Source organism: Mirounga angustirostris, unplaced genomic scaffold (assembly GCF_029215605.1).
Source record: "Mirounga angustirostris isolate CCGP_5_RB_7025 unplaced genomic scaffold, mMirAng1.0.hap1 SCAF_4, whole genome shotgun sequence".
In the NCBI taxonomy this organism is placed as follows: Eukaryota; Metazoa; Chordata; class Mammalia; order Carnivora; family Phocidae; genus Mirounga; species Mirounga angustirostris.
Window position 1 is genome coordinate 10093792 of NW_026991712.1, and position 17757 is coordinate 10111548.

Here is a 17757-nt window from a genome sequence, read left to right on the forward strand (position 1 = left end):
ACCCTCACTCCTCTATGTTCTCTTTCTCTTTTGTGGAAATTCTAAAGACCAATTGTTGAAAATGGTCATGCCACAAGATGAATGAAGCCTGCATACATAAATGACTGTGTGGAGTGGGGCTTCCTGTCTACCATATTGGACTAGAAGGTGAGCAAATAACAGTAGTCATTGTGTTAATCCACTGACTTATTTTTTGTTGCAGTGTTTAGCGAATCCTAATACATTGCCATCCCTCTTGTTTGTATTATACTACATATGTGGACTAACAAATTAGTGAATGGCCCATTCAGTCTGAATGATAGCCTTCCAATTTTAAACGTATGAAAATTTTGACCAAACATAACAGCTATTCAAGTCACCTGGGTCAAAGATGGGAGATTAATATGTCACCTCACCAAGAGAGTACCAGCCTCTGAACTCCCTTTCTTGGCGATATTCTGAGGCACAGGTGCTCAACCATTGAAGACCTTCAGACATGTAAATAGAAAGCCTTGGAAGGTGGGTCACCAGTGACAGAAGAATCTACAGCAGAAACTGTCTTTGCTAAATGCTTAGTGTTCCCTTGTTACGAGTATTCTGCTAATTGAAAGAGTGCCTCTTCTTTTATCTATGTGGTTAGGATTGTTAAATTTTCTTTTGGCAAACCCCATAGAGAAGATGCAAATCCTCATGATTTGGAGCTGGGGGTTGCACTAAATATAAAGATATGGTCATAAGCCTTAGCAGCCACAAATAGATACAACCTCCTACCACTATCCTTCCCTAATCCTTCACCTGTGATTCAGTAATACCCAACTACTTGGAGTTTCCCCAAGAACTCTGTAGGCTGCATGCCTGAGCATCTTGGTTCATGATGTTCTTCCCACCCTCAGGAGTTTCCATCCTTATTCAGGTGGTCCCCTATTTGTCCTTTAGCACTCAAATTGGGCATTATCCCCTTCGAGAGCCTCCTCTGAACCCCAAGCCGACAAAAGCTCTTCCCCTTTGAGCTCTGTTGGCATCTGTACTTAACCACTTTCATAAAAATTATCAGTCTGCATGATAACTATTGTCTTCTAGTAGGCTAGAAAACCCTGGAGAACAGGGGTTCCTGTCCTATTTATCGCTTCATTCCTAGGGCTGGCAAATGCCTGGCATATTGACAGTGCTGTCAATTCTTACTGAATCTAATTGAGCTGACCAGGTCACAGAAGTCCCAGAAACAGAACAATGTTAAACATTATCTAGAACCGGGCGCCTGGGTGGCTCAGTTGGTTAAGCGACTGCCTTCGGCTCAGGTCATGATCCCAGAGTCCTGGGATCGAGTCCCACATCGGGCTCCCTGCTCGGTGGGGGGTCTGCTTCTCCCTCTAACCCTACCCCCTCTTGCGCTATCTCTCACACTCGCTCTCTCTCTCTCAAAAAAAAAAAAAAAATCTTTAAAAAAAAAACAACATTATCTAGAACCTATGGATAAGGAAGCCTACAGCATGGGAGAATAGGAAGACATAACATAGAGATGTAGCTGCTAGTTCTCTTTTATGTAACGTAAAGAGAGCCTCATCCTGATCTCAAACTATAGTCACCTGTGATGCAGATATAACTGGGCATGTCTAAAGCTCACTTGAATGTGCCCACGAGCATTCTGTTGTCACTATGCACTAGGAATCTCTTGGGGAAGACATCATTCTGAGCAAAGGCAGGGCTTAGACAAAGAATTTTCATCTGGAATACAATGGTTTATATAGGAGTGCAAGGTCATTCTGAATAGTGCTCATGCCTGCCACTCAGGTTGTTCATGACCTAACTACCACACTCTTGCTTAATCTTAGGGAGAGGGAACTGAGAATAAAACTTGAAAGCAAAGCACCATAAGATGCAGAGTCCCTAAGGCAGTGCTGTTCATGGCCGCGGTGCAGAGAGCTGCACCAGGATTGGGAATTTTCCCATCTTGAGTTACTCCTAAGCGTAGCACAGACCCAGCCACTTGGGAGGTAGCCAAACTAGCTTTTATCTCAAGTGGAGGAGCGGTAGCCAACGTCATTCTTTAGTGGCTATTAAGAGAACCACAGAGGACATAAGGCAGCTTCATGATGGTTCCGTGGCCGCAACAACTGGACACATCAGAGCAGAGGAGCAAGACAGGGAGAACATGGTGGATCCACATGGCAGGCCAGAGGGTTTGTTTGCAAACATCTGAGACATCCTCAGTGACCCCCAGGAATCTGGTGTGGGGAGCCATTTGAATCAGATGGAGTCTTACAATTTGTGAGACAGTAATATTCTATTTTATTAGCATTAGGACACCATGTATTTTTTTTTTAAAGATTTATTTATTTATTTGGTGGGGGAGCAGAGGGGAGAATCCTCAAGCAGACTCCCCACTGAGTGCAGAGCCTTCATGGGGCTGGATTCCACGACCCATGAGATCATGACCTGAGTTGAAAACAAGAGTCAGATGCTTAACCAACTGGGCCACCTAGGCACCCCAGGACAATCATGTTTTTAACCACAATGCTGGTGTGGCTTAGGGAAACCTATGTTACGTTTTAAGCAAGTGGGGTGCATTTTAATCAGCAAAGTTGCATTTACCCAAGGTCCAGTGGGGACATTAAAACCACTAGTAATGATTATAAATGATTCATGAAGATATGGGGAGGTGGTCAAAGTGAGTGAAAGAGGCAATTTAAAGTCCATTTCCATGAAAGGATAGTGTGGTGTGATATGGATATATCAATGTGTCATACTATGAAACAAACAAACCAACCGAATATGTCACCAGAAATCAATTCCTAAGCCACCATAAGAGCACAGGGTTTGGGGTGAAAAACAGCAGAGCTTTGAGAATCGATATATCAAACTAGTCTGTTGTTTTTTTTTTTTTTTTCTGTGACAGAGTGATAGAAAAATTGAAACAGTATATTTTGACTTAACTAAGGCTTTTGATTTCTCTTGAGAATTTCTCTTCAACAAGGAGGATAATTCAACACATTTTTGGAATGCTTAGTGCATAAGGCAGGTAACAGGTATATTGTGATAGTCATCCTTTATCTGTGAGACACGGAGACTCTTGTAGGGGCAGAAAGACATGGGTAGGTAGTTAAAAATCAGGGTTAACTGGCTTTAATCCAATTATGTTCAAAGTACTATGGTAGCACAAATCTAGAGCCCCTATACCTTTCTGAGGTGGTCTAGGAAACCTCTTTTACTAAGGAAAAGCTTGAGTAATAGTTAGGAATTTGATCAGAGAGCAAGGGAAAAGGACTTGGGAGTGTACTCCCATGAACATGCAAGAGCTGCCGAAACCTCCCTGGAGAACATTGCCGTTCTCCTCCAGGTCATAATAACTTGGTCTTTGCAACTAGAATAATGGCCACAGTTTCCAGTCCAAGAAAATAAGGTGGGGATGCTCAGTAAAAGACAAGACAAAGGAACCACCCTCCCGTGAAGTATTGCCCTAGACATCTTTGATCATTTGATTTCCACTGTAATCTTACAAGTGTACTTAACTTTGCAGATGGTAGCTGCCAATGCAAATCCTTCTCAGCTGTCTAATTGATGACCTATTCCTTCCCTGCTAGCAAACAAAAGAATATGATATCACATGTTTCACCTAATCAAGGAATCACTGGCCAGGGGTCACTTAGTATGGTGGCCATCTAAGTTTGCCAAAATGACATGAAAGATGTCATATGGGTGGAGATGTTGGTGTCAGGGGATGTAAGTACATATATCATCCTGCCTCTGGAGCCCCGGCCTCTGCATTTCCTTCCACACTGCATTTTGGGGAAATAGATGGCAGACATGTTGAGTCCTGTACTGTAACAGATGGAACTGGGTCACTTGGGCAAGACCCCAGCAATCCATGACAAGAGGGGACAACTCTTTGCCGTGTGTTTAATATTTTTGCTGCAACAACAGTCTTTGGTTTAAAACAATGCAATTCTGGGGCACCTGGGTGGCTCAGTCAGTTAAGTGTCTGACTCTTGATTTCGGCTTAGGTCATGATCTCAGGGTTGTGAGATCGAGTCCTGCATTGGGCTCTGAGCTGGGCATACAGCCTGCTTAAGATTCTCTCTCTCCTTTTCCCTCTGCCCCTCACCCTGTGCTCTCTCTCTTTTTCTCTCAAACAACAACAACTACACACACACACACACACACAATTCCTTTTGCTTAAGTGATTTAAGTGGTTAGGGTTCTTTTGTTCCTCATAAGAGGAAAAGTAAATCCACGTGGTTTGAAAGGAACTAAATGGATTAAAACTGATATTTGGACCTAATTCTTTAGCAGACATATCCTAGATGAATTTAACATCATATTCTAAGGGGTCAGGAAATGCAAGGTGACTGAAGATTCTTCAGTGAATTGGCAGTGAATACAATAAAATCGCCTCTGCAGGTCACCCTGAATAATTACATGCGGCTGGACATGGCATATGGGAGAGATTGCAGAAATGAAGTGAGAAAAGTAGGGAACAGCTGGATTATGGAGGTCTCATGTATACCATTCTGGGTCTCTTCAAGCTCCTCACCTTTATGAAATCCTGTCTGTACTGTGTTCCGTTGTTTTTTGACAACTTCGTGCACTCATTATTCTATTTTTCATTTCTTAAACTTTTTTTTTTTTTTTAAGATTTTATTTATTTGATAGAAACAGCGAGAGAGGGCACACAAGCAGGAGGAGTGAGAGAGGGAGAAGCAGGCTTCCCGCTGAGCAGGGAGCCCGATGTGGGGCTCGATCCCAGGACCCTGAGATCATGACCTGAGCCAAAGGCAGACGCTTAACGACTGATCCACCCAGGCGCCCCCCTTAAACTTTTTTTGTTGATAGAAAACATGCATACAGAAAAGTGAAAAATTTGGTGAATTTTTATCAGTTGAGTAGGGCCCATCTAATCAGCACCAAGATGAAGAAACAGAATCTGAAAAGGTCCCCAAAACTCTCTGGAGCCCCTTTAGTTATTACTCCTTACAAAGAACCAGTACAATCCTGGCTTCTAATACCATTGATTAACATTATCTTTATGTAAATGGAATTGTACAGTATGTGCTCTTTTGTGTTTGGTTTCACTCATTCCTTTTTTTTTTTTAAGGTTTATTTATTTATTTATTTGACAGGGACACAGTGAGCGAAGGAACAGAAGCAGGGGGAGTGGGAGAGGGAGAAGCAGCCCCCCCCGCTGAGTAGGAAGCCCAATGCGGGGCTCGATCCCAGGACTGTGGAATCATGACCTGAACCGAAGGCAGACGCTTAACCAACTGAGCCACCCAGGCACCCCTGGTTTCACTCATTCCACATGAGTCTGTGAGACTCATCCGTATTGTTACATGTAATTACGTTCACTTATTCTCACTGCTGCATAATATTTCATTATAGAAACGTGGCAGTCTCTCCACTCAACTATAGATGGGCATTTGATTCATGTTGAGCCTTTGGCTATTATGAACAGTGCTGCCAAAGGGTATTTTTTCCTAGATATATGTAGGCCTTTCTGTGGCATATACACCTGGAAATGGAATTGCTAGACTTCTGGCTACGTGTACGTTCAATGTCAACAGATACTACTAAACTATTTTCCAAAATGGGTGTGTAATTTATAGGCTGAAGAGCAGATTATGAGAGCCACTTTCTTTAGTTAATTCATCACACCTTTATGCGAGTCTACGCTGGACATGATGTTGATCTGGGCACTGTGGAGCGGGAGAAAAAGAAACTGAGGTGCCTGTCCTCAAGGAGCTTAAAATTTAGTCAGAGACCCAGACATTCAAGCAGTTAATAACCAGGTCAGGTCGAAGGAAGTAACTGCTTTAAAGGAAATACAGCAACATGGAGGGGAGGGGCCTCTCAGAAACAGATTAGGAGAGGTCAAATGGTTTTTCATGGCTGAGCTGGTGGATGGTGGAGTCTGTGTTATCTACAAAGTCCTATGAAGGCAGTTCTTGTACTCTTGCTGTATGCATACTCTGTTATCCCCAGAATGCATCTTCAGGGGCCCCTGGCCGGCTCAGTTGGTAGAGCATGGGACTCTTGATCTTGGGGTTGTCAGTTTGAGCCCCACGTTGGGCATCGAGCCTACTTAAAAAAGAAGGCACCTTCTGAGAATAATCTGGAACATAAGGCAGGCACGTCATGAGGTAGAAGAAGCATGAAAGATTGAATCATAAAAATAAAAGATTGAATCATAAAAGCTGGCTTTCACGTACTAGGTTTGAGATCTCTTAGCTCTCTAAGAGATCTGATCTCTTATTCATAAGAGAAGGAAAACAGTGATGACTACTTCACAGAATAGTTGTGAAGAGTGAATGAGTTAATATTTGGTAAAATATGCAGTCCATTGACTGGTAATAGGAATTTCCAACAAATGGCATTTCAACCTAAGTTTGTTGAACCTGACCAAAGATAGATTCTTTCCAATTAATATTGAACTGGGTGTGAAATAAATATTCGGTGGTTATTAACTCAGTGACTCACTGACTGGCTGCACTGTCAAGGGAGAGTGAATTTTTGTGTTTTTTTTGTTTTTTTTTCTTTTCTTTTCTGGAGGCTTATGGAAAAGAACAGACAAGGATTTTTCTGGTTTAGTGTTTGAGTTGGAAGATGACAAAATGATCTCTTGTGTCCCTTCTCCAGACCCCAGACTTGATGATTCAGAACCATTTCAGGGAAATATGATTCCATTTTAGCCGATTTCTTTAATTAGTTATTCTGCAAACCTTCTGTGTATCTCCCTCCCCCCTCCCCCCCATTATGTTTCTATACTGGGGATCTTCAGATTTCATAGCTGTTTCAGAAACTTTATTGATTTTTTTAATTGAATCTTTACAGAATTTTTTGGTTCACACACATAAAAACAAGCAGTGAAGTGCAATTTGTCTTCTGTTTTTAATCTTTACCAAGCACTGGAAAGGAAGGAAAAAAATATTTTATGAAAGTAATAAGCTTTCCTGGGGCTTTTGCTAAGGGATTTATTTTTCTATTGTTCTGGAGAAAAAGCACATTCCTCCTAATATAACTGTCCATTTGACTGCTCATTGCAGAACCAGATCTGTGCACTTGTATTGTACCCCCTCCAAGAACTTTAGAGACACCGACATTATATTAATCTCTGCGTCTCCCGCTGCTAAGGATCCCTGATTCCCAGGCACAGAGGTAGCAGACATTTTCCTCTGCCTGGCTTCCAGGCTTCATGCTGATGGAAACCACAGTCTGGTGCTTTGACTCAACAGACTGTTCAAGGGGCCATGGGACAGATGCTCCCTGCTGAATCCCAAGTGCCAGATTCAGAGGCAAGAAACACGCTTGTGTTTGAAACACATTTTAGGAGTTTGTAGCAAGGGGTGGCCAGAGTCTGTTTATCCAACTCAGGTGCAAGATGTTACCACCCAACCTGTTTTCTGCCACATCTGGGGTGTCACCCTGTATTTGTTACCTGGGGATGCTGGGACAAATAACCACAGACTAAGGTGGCTTAAAACAACCAAAATGTATTCCATCATATTTGGGGAGGCCAGAAGTCCAAGGTGTCAGCAGGCTACCCTCCCTCCAAAGGGTCTAGGGAAAAATCCCTCCTTGCTTCTTCTGGTTTCTCTGAAGGCTCCAGGTACTGCTTGGCTGTTGAAAACAGCCCTTATCTCTGCTTCTGTCTTCACATGGCCTTCTCCTCTTCTCTGTGTTTCCTCTTCTGTCTCTTATAAGGACTCTCGCTGTTGGATTTAGGGCCTGCCGGCATAATCCAGCATGATCTCATCTTGAGATCCTTAACTTAATTATATCCGCAAAGACCCTTTTGCTAAATAATGTGACATTCATAGATATTGGGCATGGAAGTATTTTTGGGAGGCCACCATTCAACCCATTGCACACTTTTAGATGAGAAAAAAGGTAAATATGGTAAGGTGCAGGTTGTGTATTGTCTCCAGGGAAACAGGTTCAGAATTGTGTACTGGCCAGGGAAGAACCTCAGATTCTGCTCACACCTCCCATTTATTGTTTAGTGCACTAGGCACTGTTTTCAATATTTTTCACAAGCACATTGTTTCCCAAAGTGTGACATCTGTGATGGGAGGGGAGATGTTTTTAAGCTATAGATAGACAAATTTTGTTGTTAGTTTCATAGTTATGTATTAACTTTCTCTTGGGGATTGTGATATAAAGTTTCCTTTTAAAATGATACTATTTAGCTAAAAATCACAAGTTGAGCTATAGAAAGCTCTAAAGAAAGTATTAGAAAAGAAACACAAAACAAAGAAAACTCATGAGGTGGTGCATGAATGACTGAAGTTTGACAAACACTGGATTATCTCATTCATCTTAATCTTCAGTAGTTTCTTTTTCTTTTTTTTTTTTTTAAGTTTTTAAAATTTATTTAAGTCATCTCTATACCCAACTCATGACCCAGAGATTAAGAGTCACACATTCTTCTGACTGAATCAGCCCGGTGCCCCCAATATTCATTAGTTTTATTTTAAAAGTGAATGATATCAGCACTATTATGTTCCTTTTACAAATAAATCAAGGGCATAACTGTTTAAACATGGTGGATGAAACCCTGTTTTCATTCTGGCCATTAAATGACAGTAAAAAATGATCTGACCCACAAGGTCCAGGAGAACATAAACAGAGATGATATAGGGATGCCAACAAAAATTCAGAAGATGGGAGCAGATGATGAGTCTATCTGGGGCACCAGATCAGAGAAAGCTGAATGCTAAGTGTCTACAGAGGAGGAAGCCAAGACACAAGTTAATTTGTGCTGTTGAATGGCTTGGGAAGTGTAAGCCACACATAGACTGGGAGGAAAACAGGAAGATTGATTTTCTTTTCTTTTCTTTTCTGTTTTTTTAAAGAATCGTGTGGATTGTTACATTTCTCCCCTTCCCAGCAAAAGATGGTTGGCGATAAACTCTCTGGAGGTATTTAACCAGAAGGATTTAACTCTGGAATATCAGGCCTGCTGAATTCAGGGATGCTGATCTGAGATAAGGGGAATTACATGAAAGTTTTCATCCTAAACAGTGAGACCTCAGTCAATCCCCCACTTAGCTGTGAGAATGCTAACAGCCAGGCTTATTTCTCTTAGGCAGGAGATTGGGGAATTTATTTCTGGGAAAAACCATGTCTCTGCCACAATAACCTGGAGACAGTGATAGTTGACGGTTCCAAGTGAAAAACCCAGGCTTTGCTCCATCACCCTGTTGAAAGCCACCACCCAATAGACTCTGCCCAGTTACCATTAGTGCCTCATTCTTCATGTGAATGAACAGCCAAGGATCACCAGGTTTGGAGAAAAGCTCAGACTAAAAGAGACATAAGCAGAAAAGTGAAACTTGGAGGAAATGGTCAATTCAGGGAGCAGAGGAAATTTAAAAGAAGCAGAAGTTATGAATAATATTCTCAGAAAAATAGGTAAATCAACACATCCATGAAATAAGAACAGCATGCTTTGAAAAGGAACAAAAATGGGAAGTTACCCTAGAAGTTAAAATAGGATTTCTGAAATAAAAGCTCCAAGAATAAGATTGCAAAATAAAGTTGTGGTGCCTGGTGGCTTAGTCAGTTAAACGTTTGCCTTTGGCTCAGGTTGTGATCCCGGGACCCTGGGATCAAGCCCCAAATCAGGCTCCCTGTTTGGCACAGAGCCTGCTTTTCCTTCTCCTTCTGCCTGCCACTCCCCCTGCTTGTGCTCTCTCTCTTTCTCTGTCAAAAAAATAAGTAAATAAAATCTTTTAAAAAATTGCAAAATAAAGTTGAAGGAATTTTCCAGAAACTAGAGTAAAAAGAAAATGAGAAGAAATTAGGAAAGATAAAAATAATAAGTGCATTTAGGCCAGCAAGTCCCAAATATGAATGACAGAAAGTTTAGGATAGGAAATGAGAGAAATAGAGATGAGGAATTTACCCAAGAAAAGTTTTTAAGTTTCCCAGAAAGGATGAGTAAACATTCTCAGATTGAAAGGGATCTGGATTATTAAAAGAAACTAAAAGCTTCTAATAATTATATAGAAAACAAATAGACAAAAGCCTCCAAAACAGTTTGCATAAAGAAAGAGTGAGGAATCAGAAGGGTGTCAGAGTTTTCAATCTCAGAACCAGTAGTCAGTAGCTAAATGGATAATGTATTTTTTATTTTCACCATACAATGTGATTACAATACCATTGACTAAACTCCCTATGCTGTAATATTTTCAAAAGTTATAGAGGTGTCTTGGTAACTTAGTTGGTTAAGCATCCCACTCTTGATTTTGGCTCAGGTCATGATCTCGTGGTTATGGGATTGAGCCCTCATCGGGCTCTGTTCTCAACAGGGAGTCTGAGATTCTCTCTCTCTCCCCCTCCCTCTCCCCCTCCCTCTTCCCCTTCATCTCTGCGTGTTCTCTCTCTCTAAAATAAATAAGTAAATCTTAAAAAAAAAGTTCTAAGAAAGAACCATTTTCTGTTTAGAGTTTTTTTAATTTTTTTTTTTTTTACCCAGCAATACTACCAATTAAGAAGAATAGAAAAAAGACACTTTTGGTCATTCCAGGTCTGAAAAAGTTGCCTTGTGTGCCTCTTTTTCAAGACACAATTTGAAGATGTGCTTCTCCCAAATGAAGGTGTAATGCAAGCTTTAAGATTTTTTTTTTTTTTTGACAGAGAGAGAGAGCTAGAGAGGGAACACAAGCAGGGGGAGTGGGAGAGGGAGAAGCAGGCTTCCCCGCTGAGCAGGAAGCCCAATGTGGGTCTCGATCCCAGGACCCTGGGACCATGACCTGAGCTGAAGGCAGACGCTAAACGGCTGAGACACCCAGGCGCCCCGTAACACAAGCTTTAAAAAGTGCAGTTGAACAAAGAGGATTCAACAATGAACAGAAGCAAAAAGAATCCCCAGGTTGATGATGAGGGGCTGTCCCAGGGTGATAGACCAACCACAGGCCTGGAAAGTGATTCTCTAGGTTGGACTAGGGAGAAGAGAGGGCTTTCACAGAGATGCTCCAAGGCAGAAAGAAGCTTCTAGATCACCTGATGTGTTAGACCCATTGAAAGATGAATATACTTTTGTCAGTGCTTATACCTGAATAATTAGACATTAGCACACAAAACCAAGCATATAAAAAATGAGAAAAAACAGTCAAACAACCATGAAAGTGTCACAGTATGGTATATAGTGAATTCTATCTATCTATCTATATCTATATCTATCTATCATCTATCATCTATCTATCTATCTATATCTATCTATCTATCATCTATCTATCATCTATCTATCATCTATCTAATCTATCATCTATCTATCTACTTTTTGCAGTGTCTGGCTGGCTCAGTTGAAGCATGTGCAACTCTTGATCTTGGGGTTGTGAGTTTGACCTCCACATTGGGTGTAGAGCTTACTTAAAAATAAAATCTTAAGGGGCGCCTGGGTGGCTCAGTTGGTTAAGCGACTGCCTTCGGCTCAGGTCATGGTCCCAGGGTCCTGGGATCGAGTCCCGCATCGGGCTCCCTGCTCTGCGGGAAGCCTGCTTCTCCCTCTCCCACTCCCCCTGCTTGTGTTCCCTCTCTCGCTGTGTCTCTCTCTGTCAAATAAATAAATAAAATCTTTAAAAAAAAAAAAATAAAATCTTAAGAAAAAGAATAAACTATATATATATACTTTTTAAAGTGAGCTCTATGCCCAATGTGGGGCTCATCTCACGACTCCAAGAGCAAGAGTCACATGTTCTACTGACTGAGCCCGCCAGGTGCCTTGTTATTTATAATTGCATTATGATATCAAACAGAGTGCCAATTTAACCAAAAGTGGAGACATGGATGGTACAGAGGGAGTGAGTGTCTCTGTATTTGGGGGTGGCAGGGGGGTGGGGCAGGGAAGCAGAGACTGGCCATACGGGAGGAGGGAAATTGTCATCTTCCCTAGTAGGAAGTCACTAGATCATGTGTCAAACAGGAGGGACTAAGAACTTTCAGGGGCACCTGGCTGTCTCAGTCAGTGGAGCATGCAGCTCTTGATCTCAGGGTTGTGGGTTTGAGCCCCACTTTGGGTGTGGCAGCGACTTAAAAATAAAATCTTTAAAAAATTTTTTTTAAAAAGGAGAATTTTCAATGTGGCCTATACTTTGGAAATACAGAAGTAAATGCCCAGAAAGTTGAAAGTGGTTTCCTTCAGGAGTGGGATTAGAGATAGAGCAGCTGGACAGTTGTTAGCTGTGTGAAACCCTCAGATTTTTATGTTCGTGCATTATGTGGATTAAAACCAAGTAAATAAATAAATTAAAAATGAGAAGTAGAGAGGCTGAGTGTTGGAAGGGCCACAGGTAGTAAACAGCAGGACCAGATCTGGAGTGGGGTACAGCTGACTTCAAAACCCCAAACCAGGGGCGTCTGGGTGGCTCAGTCGGTTAAGCATTGGACTCTTGATTTCAGCTCGGGTCATGATCTCAGGATTGTGAGACTGAGCTCTGTGTTGGGCTCTCCCCACTGGGAGTGGAGCCTGCTTGGGATTCTCTCTCTCTCTCTACCCTCTGGTGCGCGCGCATGCTCACTCTCTCTCTCGCTCCAATAATACAAAAACAAAAACAAAAAGCCCCACAAAAACCCAACTATTAAGCTCTACCTCCTCGTCTTCATCTCCTTCTCTCCTCTCTCCACTCTCCTTTGACTCCTTTCTCACATTCTATCACTCATTCCCTCTTCCCATTCTTCCCTAGGCCCCTTCCTTCTTCTCTTTTCCTACTTCTCTTCTACCTCTCCTGCATTCTTGTCCCTTGTCTCAAGTGCACCTGACCTCCTGACCTTTTGCAAGGCTCTCCACATGCCCTGCTAGATGGGTGTGATGATCTCTCCAGCCATTGCAGGGCCTCTGCTGGGTCCTGGCCGCTCTCGCCCAGAACCTGGCACAGCCCGCGCTTGCACACTTTCACAACCTGGTGATTTTTCTTCTTAAATTTAGGGTTGGCTTTTCTCACCTGTGAAGTCTGAACTCTGCAGGGTATTATTTTTAGACATTTCATTTTAGGAGAAGGCAAAAGCCCTGCTCCTTTTGGGTGGATTTCATGAATCCCCAGGAGTATCCAGACAAAAAGCACTAAAAGATAATTCCGTTCTTGAGTGATTTAATAGTTTCTTGGCTCAGCAGGTACATTACTTTGGTAAATTGGAAGGAAAAACTCCTTTTTTTTTCCCTGATAAAAAAAGTAATAATTCTTTCTTGTAAGAAAAATAGGAAATACAAAAAAGCACAAGGAAGAAAATGGAAACGTGTAATACCACCTTCTGGAGATAACCAGACTTAACTCTTTGGTGTTTATCCCTTTAGTCTTTTTATGTATATGTGCACATATATTACTCTTTAACAAAATTGAAGACATACTGTATATATTATTTTACAACACTTTTGTATTAATATTTTTATAAACTTTTTCTCTAACTTTTTTTTTTAAACGCAGAACTTGAACTCATGATCCCGAGATCAAGACCTGAGCTGAGACCAAGAGTCGGACGCTCAACCAACTGAGCCATCCAGGTGCCCCATCTAATATAACTTTTAATTCCTACCTACGATTTAGTTAGGTACATGGATATTCTGCAATTTGCATTAATTCAGTATACATTTGAAATGACTTAAAGACGTTATTTTTAAAGAGTGGTTAACATTAATAGCGCTCTAAAAAGTATTTTATATTTCTTCCCAATGACCATGTGACAGAGATGATACTTATGAATTCAACAAATCCTGCTTTTTGGTCCTCCCTCTAGGCCTATGGAAAACCATATTTCCCAGTTCCTTTGAGGTTAGTTCAGGTCATGGAACCAGTTCTGGTCAGGAGTGTGAGTGGAAGTGACGTGGGTTACTTTTTGAATGGTGCAGGAAAAACACCTTTGAAATTTTCCAATATTTCTTTTGCTGCCATGGTGCTCATGGAGGCCTCGATTTGGGATGAAGTCACAACATGAAGCATCCTTGTTCCCTGGGTCACAGTGTGGAGCACAGGTACCCTGGAGAATTACCCAGCCTATGACCTATGGATAACTCTGGATGGGTGATAAATTAATAGAGGTTAACACCTGAGATTGGATTGTAAGTTTCTCAGCACAGGGCTGGTCTATCCTGACTGACATGGACCATACATAGAAGTGATCTAAAATGATTTAAAGCACTTCTGGTGTGCCTGGGTGATGCAGTTGGATAAGTGTACGACTCTTGGTTTCAACTCAGGTTGTGATCTTGGGATTGTGGGATAGAGTCTTGTATCGGGTTCCATGCTCAGCTTGGAGTCTGCTTGAGATTCTCTCTCCCTCTGCCCCTCCTCCACCTCAAATAAATAAATAAATCTTTTTTTTTTAAAGATTTTATTTATTTATTTGACAGAGAGAGACACAGCGAGAGAGGGGGCACAAGCAGGAGGAGTGGGAGAAGGAGAAGCAGGCTTCCCACGGAGCAGGGAGCTCGATGCGGGGCTCGATCCCAGGACCCTGGGATCATGACCTGAACCGAAGGCAGATGCTTAATGACTGAGCCACACGGGCACCCCAATAAATAAATCTTCTCCAGATACAGTGATTTACTGATTATCTCTCAGCATTTATTGACTGAGAATCTTATGTGCAGGCAGAGTGTCAGCCCCTAAAAGGACACAAAATAGTGAGAGACATAATCCTGGCCCCCAAAACAGACAAATGAGGATGGCATAGATTATGAAAGTTAAAACAATGGAAATGCTCTTGTAGAGATTGCACAACTTCTTAGCATCACACCAGATAGGATAACCTTGGGGAAAGCCGCTGAAAACTTTAAGCATTGGTTAGGAGATGTATACATGGTGGGGGAAGATCTTTCTAGGGAAAGGGACAGCACATGCAAGGCACAGAGAAACACGTGACATGGCGTGGCATATTTGGAAACCCAACCTGTCCATTAGTAGAGAATGGAGGACAAGGAAACCATGTTATTTCTGATAATAGGGAGCTCACTGCCTTTCAAGAATAACTGTCTCAGTATTAAATGGATACAATCAGCAGGAAAGTCTTTCTTAGGCGAAACAAAAATATTTCATCTCCTAATTTTTTCATGACTTGGCCCTCATTTTCTTCTCTGGAGATAAACTCTTTTTTATGTGATAGTTCCTCAAATATTTATGATGCTTTTTATGTCCCCCTTAATCCTGTGTTGTTTTCTTTTTCTTTTTCAGGCATTACTTCTGATCTTTTAAAGGTGGTGCATAAAGTCTTGCGCAAAACCTGGCATATGGTAGTTACTCAATGTATGTTGATGAATGAATGCACAGGTCAATTCAGAAGTAGCAGCAGTCTGCTCAGTAAAAAATTGTGAAGGACAATAATTTAGTACATCTAGGCGTTAGCATTTATTTATTTATTTTTAAAGATTTTATTTATTTATTCATGAGAGACAGAGAGAGAGAGAGAGGCAGAGGCAGAGGGAGAGAGAAGCAGGCTCCCCGTGGAGTAGGGAGCCTGATGTGGGACTCGATCCCAGGACCCTGGGATCATGACCTGAGCTGAAGGCAGACGCTTAACTGACTGAGCCACCCAGGCATCCCGGCGTTAGCGTTTATTGAACACTTAGATTTTTGCCAGGCAATTTACCACATTCTCTACAGGCATAGCAGCTCCTAATCTTCACAACAGCTCTGGGATGTAGATACTAATATTATTACTATCTTAGTGAGGAGGAGGAAGAGGTTGGCAGAGGTGCGGTACCTTGCTCTGTTACAAAGCTCATAAATGGTAGAACTGGGATTTGAACTCATGCCTGTTGAATTTCAGAACCTGTTTTTAACTGTTTTCAAAGTGTCCTATGATCTCATCTGACTCTCCTGCCAACCCTCTTGTGAGCATTTCACCTCATCCATTTTTCTGAATAAATACATTTAAAAAATTTTAATTCCAGTGTAGTGAATGTACTGCATTTCACCTCATTTTATACTTGCATGTCATGAGAATCAGCAAAGCTAAAACACAAGGTCACACACCTTGCTCAGTTTGGAGCTAGGATTTGTCGAACTTCAAAAACCATGACTACTTGATCCTTTCATGCTGTTTTGTGGAGAGAATGATTTAGGTCATGACGTCCTCAGGATTTTTCTGAAGAGACAGAACCCCAACTTCTCTTCCCTTTTATTATTTCACTCAGATCAATGTCCAGTGAACAAATTAAAAAGTCAGGAGTGCAGCTGCTTAATATCATTTTAAAATGTTCACAAATAATCTGTATTGAAGTTTGGACTGAGAATCACCTTTTCCTACTGTCCTTGGATTTGCTTGCTTCTGTACAGCCCCTATCAGGTTGGGGCAGGGGTCTTCTCCAATGCTGCATGAGATGTGGTACAGCAGAAATCACCCCTTATGCGCAGTAGGAGACTTGAGGTCTAATTCCTAAATGGTGATCATCTGGCCTTATCACCTTGAGAAAGTCACATCTCTCTTTGGCTTTTATTTTCTTATCTGTAAGGGGAGCAAACTAATGAAGAAGTAACGATGTTCTTTTATACAGTCTTCCCAGCCTCCAACTCCCTGTCTCAGACTATGAGGATGCTGTCTCCCCTCTTGGTATGGGGAGGACACCTTCTCAGGAGAGATTTATTTCCTGCTTTGAAGGGACAAAGGAGGTCAGAGTGTCCTACTTGTATCTGCTGTTTCTTAAGTAAGTAACTGTAATTCAAAATAATTAATATGCCAAGATGCTTCCTTTTTTCCTTCTGTAGTAGGAAATTAAATAGTGGGACTATATAATTGTAGTTACCAGCTATTACCTGTTTTATTTATTTTATTTATTTTGAGGATTTTATTTATTTATTTGAGAGAGAGTGACAGAGATAGGGAGAGAGAGCACAAGTGGGGAGAAGTGGGAGAAGCAAACTTGCCACCGAGCAGGGAGCCGGATGCGGGCTCGATCCCAGGACCCCGGGATCATGGCCTGAGCCGAAGGCAGACGCTTACCTGACTGAGCCAGTGAGGTGTCCCTGTTATGTTTTATATGTAACATGCACTCTGCTGAACTCTTTATATGTAGTCTTCACGGTAACCTGATGGAATGACTATTATTACTAACTCCATTTAATTAATTAATTAATTTTTAAAAGATTTATTAATTTATTAGAGAGAGAGAGAGTGCGTGAGCAGGGGAGGGGCAGAGGGAGAAGGGGAGAGAGAGAATCTTCAAGCAGACTCCCCAACATGGGACTGGATCTCAGGACCCCAAGATCATGACCTGAGCTGAAACCAAGAATCCAACGCTCAACTGACTGAGCCACCTCCGTGCCTCTACTAACTCCATTTTAGAGGTAAGAATCCAAGAATCAGAGGAGCTAAACATAATTTGCCCAAAGCCATGTAGACAGTTATCAGATAAGATTCAGCCGTGACAGCTGTGGGTGGGGCAGCCGTGGGACTTCGGGTTTGGAACGCTGATGCTGGAGTCTGGCCTCCACAAACCGGTCCAGGTAGCTCCTCGAGCCTCTGCCCCTCACCCAAAACTTAGGGACAGTGGAAGAGCCTGCTTCACAGAGTTATTTTTCCAGTTAAAAGGGAAAATATGTATACTATCCTTAACTATAGGACTTAGCGCATGTTAAGTAGTCAAAACCGTTAATTGCTATGCCTAGCAGTTCTAGAGCAGCTGTTGAGTGGTTACTAACTTTTCTTTTGGTCATGAATCTGATGACAGATGTCCAGTGAAAAACAGAGGTCTGAGAAATCACCTTACATAAACTTTCAAGGATTTATGGTGAAGGAGAGAATAGGCCACCCCCAAACACTCCACCTTGGCATATTGATTATTTTGAATTA

General features: G+C 41.8%; 1 long non-coding RNA gene across 3 annotated transcripts in view; it reads left to right on the forward strand.

Annotated features, from left to right (window-relative positions):
* Positions 1 to 17757, forward strand: part of LOC123860477 (uncharacterized) — a 62584-nt gene that overhangs the window by 38895 nt on the left and 5932 nt on the right. For 2 of the 3 annotated variants that reach the window (XR_010410505.1, XR_010410503.1), the window contains exons 3-5: positions 48 to 147; positions 13398 to 13474; positions 15141 to 15212. This is a non-coding gene — a long non-coding RNA (uncharacterized LOC123860477). Of the gene's footprint in view, positions 1 to 47; positions 148 to 8825; positions 8892 to 13397; positions 13475 to 15140; positions 15213 to 17757 lie in introns of all 3 variants that reach the window. The other variant, XR_010410504.1, reaches the window with a different exon arrangement.